Here is a 16,889-nt window from a genome sequence, read left to right on the forward strand (position 1 = left end):
ATTTTGGTGTCTTCTTCAATCGGTGAAAGACTAAACCGGCAACGCGTGTTAGGCGATGGCTTATCCCTACTTAAGCTTCGGGATAAAATTCCTCGTGCGTGTGGAGCACGGATTTTCGAGTTATAATGTTGAAATATTGTATCTTCTCTTGTGGCAAAGATGAACCCGATGCGGGAGAGGAAGAATTTTATATTCTATCTCCCAAAGTTGAAGAGAAAGAATTTTATATTCTATCTCTAGTTGCGAAAGGAAACTCAAAGTGGGATTTCCACTTCCAGAATCCAGGAAGGTGAAACTAAGAGTGGGATCTCCACTCCGAGAATCGAAAAGATTAGAATAATCCTAACTATTGGAAGGTTTGATTACCGAACTAAAGGTGGTTTCTCGTTTATCGAGAGTAAATTGTTGTTTTGGCTCTAACTGTAGGAAGGTTTAACCAAATGGGAGGTTTGAGATGACCCTAACTGTAGGAAGGTTTGATCCCTCGATTTGAAAGTGGACCTTTAGTTTATGGAAGGAATCGAGAGAAGATTTTGGTTGTGGTCCTAACTGTAGGAAGGTTTGATCAAGTGGGAGGATTGATACGATCCAAACTTTTATAGGTTTAATTGCTCAATTTGAAAGTGGACCTCTCGTTCATGGAAGGAATCGAGAGGAGATTTTGGTTGTGGTCCTAACTGTAGGAAGGTATGACCGAGTGGACAGTGGGAGTGGGAGTACAAATCACAGTCAGAGTGTTGACTTGTACAAATCACTCAGTAGGGGTTCTTGGTGTCAAGTGATAAAGACTTAACACGAAGGGGTTTAACAATTATTAAAGATTAGTAGACTAAAATTCCAAGCATTATATCTGGACTCTAATAGTGGGAGTGTTGAGTGCACAGACACAGCGAGGTTTGAGTGGATTAAACAAGGAAGAATTTTAGTGGACCCACCATTAATTAATTCGATCAATGAGGGATTTTGTGGTGGAAGATTGCAAATCATCAACAATAGTGGGAGTTTTTTGTGAGGGAAGAATGATCTAACAAAGTGATCAAATCTCATCTCAGCAAAAGAGTGCTTGGAAGTTAGTGAAACTGATCTCGGCAATTGGATGTGGTTTACTCTTGGAAGCATTTAGAGTTCAAGTAGGAGTTTCTTATTCATCCCCTTTTATAGTGATCGGGTTATCCCTAAGAACACCACATATATCATTCTTTCGAGCACTTCCCATTACATCCACCCCCAGCTTTCTTTGTGAAACTCGGTCTAACATTTTACTCAGCTGAATGGTTGGGTTATCCTTAAGAAATCACATACGATATTCTTACAGGAACTTTCCATTAAAATTAGGAAATAGTTTAGACTCATATATTTGTTGGAGTCTTAAGAAGCAGTTTATACTCGTATACTCTTCGAAGTGTCGAAAGGAGCAGTTTATATTTGGAGTCTTCATTCGACTTAATTGAGCGTTATGACGTTGGCTTCAACCAAGGTTGGGATGCTATTCTTGAGAGCGAAGCAAGTCTTGGTAGGATGAAGGATCCTCCTGTGGTACGTACAGTATTTTGAATCCATAGTATTATCAACTTTCTCCTGATCTGTAATAGGTGATAGCTTGATCTTGTTATTTTCAAGGAGGGACTCGAAAATGGTTGGAACATCTTCGTCCTTGAAGGAGCACTCTTTTTGGAGTCTCGGATCCAAAGTCTTTTGCTGTCTTTGGGGTTGTTGTTATGACATCTGATTAACATTAACAACTGCTATAGGTGCCTTCCACTTACCACGGGAGGCAAAGTTTGAGTTCGGAGGATTAGTCGTCGGTTGGCTCCTTTCGACCTTCTTCCTTCTGAGGAAGCATTCGGCCTGCTCTCCATGCATCTTCAACTCTTTCCAAGTATTGGAGGGTGCTATTCCCATAACTTCCAACACGTCCAAAGAGAGGTTGTGGTGACAGGTTTGGAGGATGAAGTCCTTTGTGATCGGATCTCGGTAGTTCATCGTCTTATTCCCCAAGCGATTGACAAAGTCATCGACTGTCTCGTCGTCTTTATGTTTATCATCAAAGAGTGTCCTGATTGACACCTCAACATCATCATTAAATAAGTGAGCGAGGAATAGGCTCTCCAGGTCTTCCCAACTGTTGATACTTCCAGGTTTGAGACGGCGGTACCAATCGAAGGTAGGTCCGTGAAGGGTGTCAACGAATGATCGAACCATCAGGGCTTTATTACCGGAGATCATGCCTAATTGGAACTTACAGTAGATCAGATGCTGAGTGGGCAAACCCTTCCCGTCAAACGACGTGAAGTAAATCTGGTTGAACTTCACCGGATACGGTATCGAATCCCAATCTCTTGGGTAAGGACACGGAATACCGGTCTTCCTCACCTCTCGAGCAGACATCAGAGTGTTGATTTTGCTTTCGAGGTCTCTCATCTTCTCGTCCTCGCTCGTATCGTGCTTTGGATGATTGCTAAGAGAAACAACAGGGCCACCCCCAGTATTGTTATCATTGGTGGGACTACCCCCGGCATCGTTATTCTCATAGGGGCCACCCCCAGCGTCGTTATTTTTAGTAGGACCACCCTCAGCATTTTGGTCAATAGGAGGGTTATCAACATTGATGTATTCATCCACGTCTGAATCGGTAGTTGCTTGGTCAACATTGTTGCGACGACTAGATTCACCTATCTGATTTGACAAGGCTCGGATCTGTTGGTCGTGCATTTATCTCATCTCCTGCACAGCCATTTCTATTTCGATTTTGAATGCTTTTTTTTTGCTTTGCTAGAGCATCCTAAACCATTTTGGCTACTTCCTCGGTGTTAACCATAAACACTTCACGAGATTATCCTAGACTGGATACCATTTAATAGAAGTGACAGTAGAGTTGGCGTCTGATGCTTCATCCTCCGAGGATAGCCCTTTATTCATCCACTGATAATCCCTTTGTCTAATGGTTCCCAATCACAATCGGGTTAGACGATGCGATATGAACGGATTAGAACTAGAAGGTCGAGTCGACTTTCCCTTGTCAACCATATTAACCGTGACTTCTTGAAGTTCGCTACCTTGAACGACCGATCATTTCTTGTAGAAACGCTTTATCTTGGACTTAGTCATTACGTCGGAGATTCTCTTGAATACCGAGACCCTATGCGCAGCGGCACCGATAATACTGCCCTGATAAGTTTGACGCACGGATAATAAAAGTTTGTCTCCTGGGCATCTCTCTTTCGAGATCTGTTTGTACCCCCAGCCTGATAGTACAACTCATCGGTATGATGACCTGAGCAATCAATCGTGTGTTAGTATGACTTCTCAGGTATAACGTTATTGTTTGACGAACACGTTTCCTTTTGAGGATTTGTCACCTTGTTGGCACTCTTAAGAATCGCATGTTTTGAGCTATGCCTTTGTGAGAGTGGGACCTCAACGGGCTCTTGGACTTTGACATGCAGTCCGAGGCTGTCAGTTATAGGAGTTTCCTCCTTACGAGAAGGCTCAGACTTGTTACATGGGCGAGTACGACTCCCAGCTCGATGAGTTGCTCGGGGTTCATTCACCATGCCCAAGCATTCTTTGACCACAAATCTGTTTCGATAGTCATATAGAGGACCCAGACAATCCTTCAATAGAATTCTATATTTGGAGAGATCCACGTTGTCGTAGGGCTTCACCGGAGGTGCGGAAACAATAGGAGCGGGATCTAAAGTTGATGAAGGATGGGGAACAGCTTCAGATCTGGAATCGAACGAGAGATACGTCTGGTGTCTCTTGTCAGGTAGAGGTGCTGTTTTGGTCTTCAGCACCCAAACCTGCTTAGATCTTGATGGTTTCTTGACCACCTCCTCCTGTTACAATTTCTATGCTTCTTGTGCGAGAATCTATGCATGCGTAAGTAGTGCGCGACATTTATGGATACGCTCCTTGAGAGTAGAACGATTTCGTTTGACACGAACCCTTTTGTAAGTTGACGGTTAGGAGGAGGACCCTGATGCTTGTTGTGGCGACGGCTTAGCAACTTGACGCTTTCTGAATTCTAGATCCGCCTAGCAGTGGAGTCTGTCCACTTGCTCTAAAGCCTTAGCCAATTGGCGGGCGAGACGTTAGTGGTGCCTCTGATGAGCCCTCTTTGATAATGTGTCCGGATCTGCGGCTTTGGCTTCATCGGACATTGACGGATCATTGCGAGGTGCAACTGCGGTGGTGGTAGCGGGGAGACCGCCTTCTTGGGTATTCAGATCCAAAGACTAATGGATCTTCCGGGAGGAGGAGGAGGAGGAGACGTACTCCTCGAACTTTTTTTGGTCGAATTTGTATTCGACTTCTTCATTCACTGGGATTTGGATCGTCGGCTACGGCACGACAGCCTTGTCAGTATGGTTGTTGGCTCCCATTATGGATGCTAGCTTGTTTGGAGGGAAGTTAATATTTTTATTGATGTATTCATTATAACTTTAGTCATTAAAAACAAAAAAGATAGTCTTTTTATAAGACTCTTACACAATAAAAACAAAAAATTTATAACTCTCGTCAAAACAAACACAACGGGCGTTTATCTCTCGCTACTTGCGTAGGATCTTAGCCTGTGACGGGCATGTTAATATCCATGGACTACCAAATGATTGTTCGCGGTGAAAATTGCCTTCATTGAATTCATTGTCATCTTCAATAACAACTTTTTGAGTTACAAAAGATCCGGTCTTTTTTAGATCCGGTTACAAGGAAATCAAAGAAAATAAAAACATTACAACTTTCTCCTTTAGAACAAATCGTGAGCTCCTGTTTTGCGGTCGCTCGCTTGTGTGGGTTCTTTGCCAACGCCGGGGTTAATCCGTGGACTACCGCGCGATCTAGATCCGGTCGGATCTACACGATTCGACGGGTATTATTTCACGAAGGGAATAATAGCCGGGGAGGATTAATTCTTGGGATCAAAGGCCAAGCTTTGATCCGGAGTGTGATTTCGTGTAGATCTCAGATCTGATTTTTACCTCTCTCGAACTCCTGCCTTTTGTGACGTGGACGCTCGCCGAGAACCAGATCTGAATCTTCAAGTCTTCAAAACTCTGAGCTCAATCTTTAATTCGGCAGAGTTTCGGCTCTCAAAGTTCTAACCCCTGAAAATGAACCACCCTTGGCCTATTGATAGGCACCCAGATCTGTGCCTAGGCACAGATCTGGGCTGAGGTGGCTCGGCCACAAGTGGCCGGCCACCCCTAGGTGGCTCGGCTCATGCCGAGCAACCGTGGCTCGGTTTCGGCCGAGCCCCTCAGGGTGTTTGGGTTCCGTCGTTTTGTCGTTGTTCCCATTTTGTCCGTGATTCGGCTGTGCGGTTGATTTGTCTGGACTCGATTTGTTGACCTAATTTGGCAGTAGATCCGATTCCTGATTTGGCAGTAAATCCACTTCTGAGTTCGAGTCCGAAACTGATCTTGATTCAATCATGATTCGTCCGAGTCTGCCCTTGGTTGGATGACTCGTTGACTCTTCGAACCCTTGGTTCGATTCTACACGCGAATGGATGTATTCTGTTGCTTACGTGCGATTCGTCAACCTCATCGCCTCGTTGGTTCGTCGGTTTGTGCCGAGCTATGCTAAGGGACCTATAAGCAATTTTATATGCCTACAGATACCCCCTCCAAAGTATTTCAGCCTCGTTCTTTTATAGAAGAGTCTGGAATACTTTGGATATGATTGTCCCAACCTTCAGTCGGTGTAACGGGACCTTGGAATGGCTTCTTTTCTTGATTCCTTCAATCCTCCAGGCTATTCGGTGCTTTGTCGAATGTCTGTAAGAGTTCCGGTGCTGCATTTATTGTCTGACCGTTGTCGGAATTTTAAACTTGAAGTCGATTCCTGATTTTCTAATCTTTAGCTGACCATCGATTGCTAGTGTTGAGGCTTTGTTTGCGACACGTTGTCCGGCGTAGTGTTGTTGAGTTATCCTTAAGAATATTTATAAAAATATTCTCCAGGAACTTCTCAACCAAAAATAGGTAATAGTTTATACTCATATACCTTATTGGAGTGATTTCTGTGCCCAAATGAACTGAACCGGCTTGATAATGAGCCAAAAAAAGCAGTAATTAGGCTCAAAAAATCTTCTGATCTTTCCGAACATGTGGGAGAGGCAAGAATAAACCAAGGACTGAACCCTCGGTCGATTTAAAGTTGTTTTGATGCTCGATTCAGCTTCAATTTGAATTCTGGTTCAAACCAGGTCTGGTCTGGTTCAACTTGGTCTGGTCTGGTTCAACTTGGTCTTGGTTCAACATTATAAAAGAGGGTTTTTTCCCCTTATTAGGGCCGGCCCCCCCTTAACCCTTTTTTTTCACTTTTCTCTTCCCTCGAGCATCCGTTCTCCCTCAAAACTTCATAGTTGCATTAGATCTAGCCTTCCTTTGGATCTTTGACTGAGAAATCCCTCAAAACTTCCATATTTAGAATTTCTCTCAGGCCCCTCGAGCGCGTGGTCTGAGCCTCTTTCAAGATCTGATTTTTATTGGATCCACGAGCTTTTCCTCAGATAAATCCTCAACCATTCTAGCATATTTTATGCTTAATTCAATTTATGAATTTGTGGGGTCGCATGCGAGGGTTAGGATTAAGATTTGGCGCATCGAGCTCACCTTTCAGGGGGGAGAATTGGGGGGGGAAATTGTAAAAAAAAGAGGAACTTTTTCTGGATCTGATTCCTTAATTTATTTTGCAGGTCACCATGTCTCGTATTGCGAGGGGTCAACCCTCTACCGCGTCAGCTGATGGCGCGCCTCCCTCTTATGCTGGTGAGCTATTTTTGAAAATTTACAAATTAGTCCATTTTTTCCTGGAAATTTGCAAATTGGTCCTTTTCACCCCATTTTGTTCTCCTTGGCGAGGCAATCGGGAAGAGCCTTGATTCTCCTTGGCGAGGATCGACGCTTTAAAGATATGTTTTGCTTGGTCAAAACCATATCTCAATATAAAGGGGGCGTTTTGACGCTGCATTGTGCCTTATAAGGCAGGGATATATAGTCGATATACCCTATCTTATAAGTGCATGATGTGGCCGAATCGTCTCGCCCTTTATAAGGCAGTGACTCTATCTTACCTATTCGTAGGATGAGTTCAACTTCCTTTTATAATTGAGACTAACAAATGTTTAAATGTTTGCTTCCAGTGGAATATCCTTCTGGAGCGTTCTCATCTCACGCAGTGTACGGGCGTCGTGGCGAGTACTATTCGACTTCCGACGATTTATTCGACTTCCGACGATTTTTCCCCTATCCCAGTCACTCCTCGGTTTGCTTCGGGCACGTCGACAGAGGTTGCCCAAGTGGTGAAGGAAGGTGGACATCGAGCTCTTCGCCAGTTGATTGCAGATGCGCCCCTCGTGAAGGATGCCAGTTCGATTCAGCCTCTCAGGAAGACCGACTTTTTATTTGGCGACTCTGCCAGAGATCCGGATGCAGTGTTTATTGATGCTGAGCAGTGGCTTCATAAAACTGGCAGTGGTTTTATATATTTGCCGAAGATTCCTCAGCATCGTTCGTTGACTGAGCTCAGGCGTCAGGCTGTGACACGGGAGATGTCGTGGCGCTTGACGGAGGAGCATGAGAGCGTTCACTGCGGCTACATCACTCATCAGACAGCTCCTGGTTCGAGCAGGAGTCATATCACTGGATTGCATCCTGGAGTATTGGGGTTGGATGCACCGCCGCGTAACGAGCTTCTTGCCTCTGCTTCTACTTTGAAGAATCGCCTCGCTGCTTTAGGACGGGAGATGCCTGCGACACGCCACAGGTTTTATGGTTGGGTCCATTCTTTGGACAAGCTTTGGTGGACTCGCATGACGAAGTACGTCTTGAGCCGATGGAGCGAGGAGTTGCACGCTTGTGGTCTGTATGCAGCCGTTCGTGCCACCATGTATGGTTTACCTGTTAGCACGAAGCATTTCTTCGCTTTGTGCGAGCTCTACAACCCGGATTCGAACACTTTTCTAACCCGGCAAGGGGAATTGGGCTTGGCCCTCCATGAGATGCACAGGATTTCTGGTTTGCCCATGGGACAGATGCTATATCAGGAATATTTTCCCTCCAACCAAGAATTAAGTCAGCTGAAGGATCGCATGCCCGACCGCTACGAGACTTTATGGGACCTCACATGCCACTATCATATCGCTTTGGCGCAGTCTGAACCTTTAGCGAAGAGGGCTAAATCCCATGTGAGCCAGAAACAGTTTGCGTCTTATTTGTTCAGGAATCTAGAGAGCAATTCTGGCGAGGCTATTTGTGAGCTGGCACCACTCACTCCTTCAGGGGTTAATAGTCTACTGAAGAAGGTTGATGCTCATTCCTATACCATTAGCAGTCCTGAGAGTGGTTTTCCTACAGGGACCAAGTTCAAATCATTCTTGTGGCATGCGACCGCGCCGATTCGACCGATGACCCTTCTAGCCGGTTACCTCGCTATCTGGTTGAAGAAATGCGTGGTCCCGTATCAGTCTAGTGATATCTTGCCATTGGAGGTGCTCTACCCAGCGCATGCGGATTATCGGAATCCGTTCCGCATGTAACGTTGTGCTAAGGGAATGAACTCCCTTAGACTTCGTGCTATGATGTCGAATACATAGACTTCGCCATTGTTACGGGAATAGGCTACCCGGCGACACGTGTTAGGTGTTGACTTTAGGATTTTTGGCTAACCCCCAGCCTTCAACGGGTTTGATTAGCCTTTACCGACTACCGTTTGAGTCGGGCTAGCATGCGGATTATCGGAATCCGTTCCGCATGTAACGTTGTGCTAAGGGAATGAACTCCCTTAGACTTCGTGCTATGATGTCGAATACATAGACTTCGCCATTGTTACGGGAATAGGCTACCCGGCGACACGTGTTAGGTGTTGACTTTAGGATTTTTGGCTAACCCCCAGCCTTCAACGGGTTTGATTAGCCTTTACCGACTACCGTTTGAGTCGGGCTAGCATGCGGATTGTCTAAATCCGTTCCGCATGTAACGTTGTGCTAAAGGAATGAACTCCCTTAGACTTGATGCTACAACTTCGAATATGTAGACTTTGCCATTGTTATGGGAATAGGCTGCCCAGCAACGTGTTTTAGACGCTGACTTATCCCTACTTAGGCTTCAGGATAAAATACCCCAGAATCGAACTCTGGTGTCTTCTTCCACGGAGAAAGACTAAACCGGCGACGCATGTTAGGCGTCGGCATATCCTTTCTTAGGATTCAGGATGAAATTCCCCATGCGTGTAAGGCATGGATTTTGGTGTTATTAATAACAACCTGTCACAATGTTGAATATGTGAACGGGTGTTCTTTTTGACGGTTAAGAACTAACCGGCAGCGCGGGTTAAGCGCAGGCTTATCCTTGCTTAGGTTTCAGGATAGAATACCCCAGAATTGAACTCTGGTGTCTTTTTCTACGGAAAAAGACTAAACCGGCAGCGCGTGTTAGGCGCAGACTTATCCCTGCTTAGGATTCGGGATAAACTTCCTAGGATGAATCCTAAATTGACAAATTTTGGAAAGGTCGGTGCGGGAAAGGAAGAATTTTATATTCTATTTCCCGGTCTTCTTTTAGGGTGAAGGCGAACCCGGAAAATAAGGAAGGAAGAATTTTATATTCTATTCCCTAATTCTGGAAAGGAAGAATTTTATATTCTATTTCTAGCGCAAAAGAAACTAGAAGTGGGATCTCCACTCCGAGAATCTGGAAAATCTAGATAAACCTACCTTTTATAGGATTGGTTATCTAAAGATGAGAAATAGGTTCTTCGTTTATCGAAGTGGAATTCTAACTTCGGTTATAATCATGAGAAGGCTTGACCAAAGAGAAAGAGAGTTCTTTCGTTTATCGAAAGGGGACTCCGAACTGAAAGCGGACCTCTTGTTCATGGAAAGAGTAAGAGGGACAGAAAGACATTTTTGGTGGACTCACTGTCAATTGAAATTGATCAGCGAGGGGTTTTGGTGGTGAAAAAGCTTTTGGGTTATCCTCTAGAATATTAAGTGTAATATTCTTCAAGGAACTTCCCGGTAAATGGGTTATCCTGAATGTACTAGGGATAGTACTTTTTCAGGAACTTTCCATTTATTGGCATTAATTGCCTGGTACCTTCTTGAGTAATCAGGCGATATGCACCGTTTGAATAAACTGTGTCTATCACAAACGGTCCTTCCCATTTGGGTTCGAATTTACCTTTCTTCTTGGAATTGAGGATTATCGGTCGGCGAGCAGTGAGGACCAGATCTCCTTCCTTGAAGCTTCTCTGTCGGACTCTTTTGTTGAAAGCCCTAGATATTCTGGCTTGATATAACTCAATTTGTTGTTGAGCCTCTAAGCGCTTTTCATCCAACTTCTCGAGTTCTTCGAGACGTTTTTGATGCTGTTCTTCTGTCGTCATCTCAGTTGCGAGAGCGATCCGAAGTGATGGGATTTGAATCTCCAAAGGTAGCACAGCCTCACATCCGTATACCAACGAATATGGGGTGGCTTCTGTAGGTGTGCGTATGGTGGTGCGATAAGCCCAAAGTGCTTCACCGAGTTTATCGTCCCAGTCTCGTTTATTGGTCTTCACGAGCTTTGACAGAATCTTAATGATCGTTTTGTTGAACGCCTTAGCTAATCCATTCGCAGTGGGATAATAAGCTGTTGACGAAACATCTTCGATTTTGAACTTGTCACAAAACCTGACGAAGGCGTTGCTTATGAACTATGGACCGTTGTCATGAATGATCCGTCTTGGTACGCCGTGTCGATATATGACATGATGCTTGATAAAATTGATGACGTTGTTCGTCTTCACTTCTCTAAGCGGAATTGCTTCAGCCCATTTTGAGAAGTAATCTGTGATTGCGAGGATGAATCGATCACCTTTGACTGAAGGGGGAAAAATAGGACCGACAATGTCCATACCCCATGTCTCGAACGGCCAAGATGTGGTTGACATGTGCAACTGCTCTGGTGGTTGATGCATATAATTTGCATGTACCTGACAAGCATGACACTCTCGGGCGTATTTGATTGCGTCACGAACCATCGTTGGCCAAAAATAACCCATTCTCCTGATGCGATCATACAGTTTGGGGCCAGGCTGATGCGTACCACATTCTCCTTCGTGCGCTTCCTTAAGAACCTCTTCTGCTTCTTTGTTCGAAAGGCATCGAAGTAACAAACCATCGTACCCTCTACGGTATAACGTATGTGTCTCGGCATTATAGAAGAATCTTGGTGCTCTTCGGCGGATTGATTCTCTTTCTTTTACATCCTCTGGCAGAATACCATACTGGACGTAGTCAATGATGGGAAAACGCCAATCTCGGGGCTCAGACCCAATTTGAGTTGAATTCACCTCCTTGGCGTTTATGTTTCCATCGTCTTCCTCTTCAATATCCATATCGTATATGGGTATGCAGAGCTGATGGGGCCTTACTGTGACTAACAGCTCAGTTTCGGGAGGCTGCGCAAGTGAAACCGCTAGTGCTGCCAGTGCATCCGCATAAGCGTTCTGGAGATGGGGGATATATTCGATGAAGAATTCTTCAAAAGATTCTACCATTTTGATGGCCTCCTGGTGGTACGGAATCAGGTCTTGGTTCCTGACTTCATACTCTCCACGGACTTGGTTGACTATCAATTGAGAATCCCCAAAAGCTTCGAGATATTCGACCCCCAGCTCCTTGGCGAAACTGAGTCCAATGAGAAGCGCGTTGTATTCGGCTACGTTATTGGAGCACGGACTAGTCAACGAATAAGCTCGAGGCATCACATGCTTCCCCGGGGAGATTAGGACAACTCCAACCCCGGAGGAAACTGTAGAACCTCCCGGGGTTATTACCCTATTAACTGTCCTCGAAGCACCATCGAAATATAATTGCCATACTTGTTGGTGCGACGTAGTGTTAACTTCGTGGGTTTCATCCAGCAAGTCATCATATACTTCTGCCGTATCTGTGGTCGGGTTTGCCGCCAAAAGATCGCAAATTGCTTGTCCTTTGATTGACTTCTGCTGCTTGAAGTGCAAATCATATTGGGACAAGAGAAGAGCCCATTTCGCTAACCGCCAATTCATAGAGGCCGGTTGTGTCATAAATACCCGTACTGGGTTAACATTGGAAATAACGTAAATCGTCTGTCCAACCAAGTAATGTCGCATCTTTTGTATCGCGAATACTAACGCGAGGCATTCTTTCTCAATCATCAGATATCGAGACTCGGCGCCTATCAAGGTCCGACTTAGGTAATAAACTGCCTGTTCGTGACCGTTATCGTCGTCTTGTGCTAGTAAAGCACTTATCGAGTGGTTCATCGCCTTGATATAAATCAAGAACGGTTTACCCGATTTCGGTGCAACGAGAACAGGAGGATTCGCCAGATACATTTTGATATCTTCGAATGCTTTTTGGCAAGCGTCATCCCAAATAAATGACACGCCTTTCTTGTTTAGTTTGGAGAACGGTTGGCACTTCCCAGAATGATTTGAGATGAACCGCCGGATGTAAGCTAGCCGCCCTTGCAGTCCTCTGAGCTCTCTTAGATTTCTAGGAGGTTGCAGTTCGTGTATCGCCTTCACTTTGTCAGGATCGATATGTATACCTTTACTGGTGACGACGAATCCAAGGAATTTTCTGCTAGACATTCCCAGGAAGGATTTAGTAGGGTTCATCTTCAATTGATGACTTCGCATGAGATCGAACATCGTCTTCAAGTCCTTGATGTGATCTTCTTTGTTACGGCTTTTTACAACCAAATCATCAACGTAGCTGTTCGCGGGAAAAATTGTTGCTTTCTTCATTGATGATTCCATTGTACACTCTTGTAATAGTCTATCGATTACAAAGATCCGGTCTTTTTATAAGATCCGGTTACAACGAAAATCAAATTGAAAAGAAATGAAAATTACAACTTTGTTTCCTTGTTTGTCGAACGAATCGCGAGCTCCTGTTTTGCGGTCGCTCGCTTTGTGGGTTCTTTGCCTGCGCCGGGGTTGTTTGCCGTGGACCACCGCGCGATCTAGATCCGGTCGGATCTACGCAGTACAACGGGTATTATTTCACCAAGGAAATAATAGCCGGGGAGGATTGTTTCACCAAGGAAACAATCGTCCAAGTCTCGGGATCTAAGACCAAGCTTAGATCCGGAGTGTAGCAACGTAGATCTGAGATCCGATCCTCTCGAACACCTGCCTTATTTGACGTTGATGATCGCCGAGCACCAGATCTGGATGAGCAAGTCCTTGATGTCCCAAAGTTGAGATCTTTTTTAGATCTGAGTCTCCAATCCTGCAGGGCTTCGCCTCCTCCAAAATCCAACCTTCTCCCCTGGGGTGGCTCGGCCACCGAGCCACCTCAGGGTGGCTCAGCTTGGGCCGAGCCACCTTGAGGTGGCTCGGTTTCGGCCGAGCCCCTCCGGGTGTTGTTCGTTCCGTCATTTTTCCGTTGTCCGGTTCTGTGCTTCGTTGTTGATCTGGACTTGATTCGGTTGTGTTTCTGTTGTGTGGTTGATTGACCTGGAAACGACTCGTTGACTTGATTCCTGATTTGGCAGTAAATCCGGATCCTGATTAGGCAGTAAATCCACTTCTGAGTCTGAGTCCGAAACTGATCTTGATTCGATCGTGATTCGTCCGAGTCCGCTCTCGGTTGGATGACTCGTTGACTCTTCGAACACTTGGCTTGATCCCGCACGCGAATGGATGTATTCCGTTGCTTGCGTGCGATTCGTCGATCTCGTCACCTCGTTGGTTTGTCGGTTTGTGCCGAGCTGAGCTAAGGGACCTATAAGCAATTTTATATGCCTACAGTAGCACTCAACTGTTTTCCTGAGATGTTCTTGGAAAATCTTAGTCATCGCTCGTTGATATGTGGCGCCTGCGTTCTTTAGACCGAATGGCATCACCGTGTAGCAAAATACACCGAGGGGCGTTCTGAATGTTGTATGCTTCTCGTCATCTGGGTGCATCTTGATTTGGTTATATCGTGAAAAACCATCCATAAAAGACATTCTCTCAAATCCACATGTATTGTCGATAATGACATCCATGATCGGGAGAGGAAAGTCGTCTTTTGGACATGCCGTATTTAGGTCCCTGAAGTCAATGCAAATCCTGATTTTACCGTTCTTCTTCATGACCGGAACGATATTGGCTAGCCAATCTGGATGTTGCTCTTCTCGGATTTCTTAACTTCTGCCTCGATGGCTTCCATTATCTGCGGACGAAACCGTCTTTGCTGTTGCTTGACAGGTTTGGCATCCGGCTTGATATCGAGGCGGTGCATTGCCACATTGGGGTCGAGCCCTGGCATATCCTCGTAGTTCCACGCGAAGACGTCAATATACTCCCTGATGAGAGTAATTAACTCCTCCTTCTCATTTGAGGGAAGACTATCGCTGATGAATATCGGCTTTGGGTTGGCCTCGTCGCCCATGTTAACTTGGACTATTTTATCCTCGGTGGGGGGTTCTCTCTTTTCGAACCTGTCACCATACTGCATATTCAGATGATGAACCCACGGGTCTTCCCATGTTGGTATTTGATCATCGTCCTCCATTGTAGACGGATCAGCTGTAGCCATGTTTACCATTAGGGTTTTGAATGCCTCCCCTAAACTTGTGTCGGAATCCTCAGCTGAAGAATCTGGCATGTACCCATCCTTAGCTTTATTAGCAATTTGATCGATAATCTGCCAACCACATTCGTCATCTGATGAAACATAACCTAAGCCTCGCCCATATTTATAATAATCCTCAGGTTTCCCTTTTGGTACATATACCGCTTTGGCTGGATTACGAGGACCTCGATCGAAGTATAGACCTTCTCCGAGTGTGAAATCGTACCCCTGCTTTTCCATGAGCTTGCGCGCTTCCGGACTATACTTAGATAAATGCCGACCAGGTTTGTCATCATCTTCATCTTCACTTAGGAAATGATCTGGTAACGGAGAGCTTTTTCCTTTACCATAAATTACTTCTTTTGCACCTCCTACCTTGTTCGGGATGATCATGGTTGTTCCAAAAGAATGCTGGAGGCGTTCCTTTGTTACATAGGATGACCGAAGCGGCATATACAAATCAGGATTATTATACAATTCTGTTATCACATCATCAAGAGATAGGGAGTACTCTAAATCGTTATTTATTTCATTATTGGCAAGTTGCCAGTTACAACTGCCCTCTGACGTTTGATCATCGTCAAGGTTGATTACAAAGGGTACAATGTCGTTTAAAACATAACCTCCATTGTAATCAAATCCGGCTTCGGTATCAGCTTCTTCTCCGCTGTCCGTGCCATGGGCCGATGATTCAGTATCGGATTCGTTACCATAAAGGAGAGAATCAGTGAAATAATTCTCATACCCTTTAAATGGTTGCTTATCCGCGACCACCGTTCTAACCCTATTATCAGTGTCGACATATTTCAAACACTGATGGAGAGTGTTCTGGCTGTTCAGGCACCGGCTTGATTTGAGTCAGAAACACCTCTGAATTGGCCAAAGCTTCTTGCAAGGCCTCCCTGGTTTCCTTGGACAACCGCAGCAACTCATACAGCGTTATCTGCGCTGGAATATTAGCTAGTTGATCCATTATATCGAAGACTTGCGGAGTCTTCGAGCTTTCCGGTTTGTCTCTTCCAATCGGGCGACTGAAACGAGACTGCTTCGGATTCTGCACCTCCTGGGGATTCTTCTCCTTCGATTTATTCACAGGCTGTTGTCGAGCCTCTGCGCCCGGTGTAGGACTCGTAATCACCCCCATCTCTGTGAGAGTTTTGGCTGGTCCCCGTTTATTCACCCCTTGCTCACTAGGTGGCGGATAGTTGTAGTGATACTCATTTCTGCTTCGGGTCGCAAAAACTTCTTGTTCTTCTTCAGAGAGCGGGAAAGCTAAGATTCTTTCGTCATCTTCTCCTGGGATAGCAGAGACTCCGCAGCAAGACTTCCCTTTCCCTTTGGACTTCTTCTTGGATGACGACCCGGCCCATTGTTCATCTTCAATCAGGTCGGGGTGAACCCAGAGGATTTCGCCGTTTGGGGTTGTATGTGGCACAAGTCCTTTTTGGCGTTGTCCATGCGGGTCGTCGTTTACTGTCTCCATTCCCACTTTGGTGATGCGTTTTGGTTCAAACCACGCTGTGGGCACTGATCCAAAGCTGATTGAAACCGCGTTTGCTCCAACATTCTTGGACGGCTTCGGGGTTATGACGCCTACATCAATTAGCGCCTGGATCTTGTCCTTGAAGTGGTAGCACGACTTCGTAGGGTAATGGACCGCTCTATGGTATGCGCAATACTTCGGATCCGTCACTTTGTTAGCTCCTTCTTAATCCACAATCGCTGGCAGCTGAATTTTGTTGTTCTCCAACAGGTACTTAAAGATGTCGGGAACTTCGTCATCCTTGAAGGAGTACACTTTAGGAAACCTCGGCTCTGAAGATTTCTGCTTCTGAGGCCGTTGTTGCCATTGCCCCCGAGCTTGTTGTGGTGCTTGTTGCTGCTGCTGCTATTGCTAAGGTTGCAATTGAAAGGTTTGATTAGCATCAACTGCATTAGCGTGTGCCTTACCTTTCCCCCGTGGGACGAAATTCTGTGCTGGAGCATTTGTCGCCTGTTGGCCTCTCTCCGCCTTCTTTCTTCTAATGAATCGCTCGGCCTGCTCTCCTCGGACCTTCAGATCCTTCCATGTCTTGGACGGTGCTGTCCCCATTGCTTCCAACACGTCCAATGCGAGGTTGTTGTGGCAAGTCTGGAGAATGAACTCCTCAGTGATCGGGTCCCGACAGTTCATCGCCTTGTTCAGGAACCTTTTGACGAAGGTGTCCACCAATTCCCCGTCTTTCTGCTTCTCGTCCAGCAACGACCCGATGGATATCTCTGTGTCGTCATCGAAGAAGTTGGCGAGGAA

Source organism: Asparagus officinalis, chromosome 7 (genome assembly GCF_001876935.1).
Source record: "Asparagus officinalis chromosome 7, Aspof.V1, whole genome shotgun sequence".
Classification (NCBI taxonomy): domain Eukaryota; kingdom Viridiplantae; phylum Streptophyta; class Magnoliopsida; order Asparagales; family Asparagaceae; genus Asparagus; species Asparagus officinalis.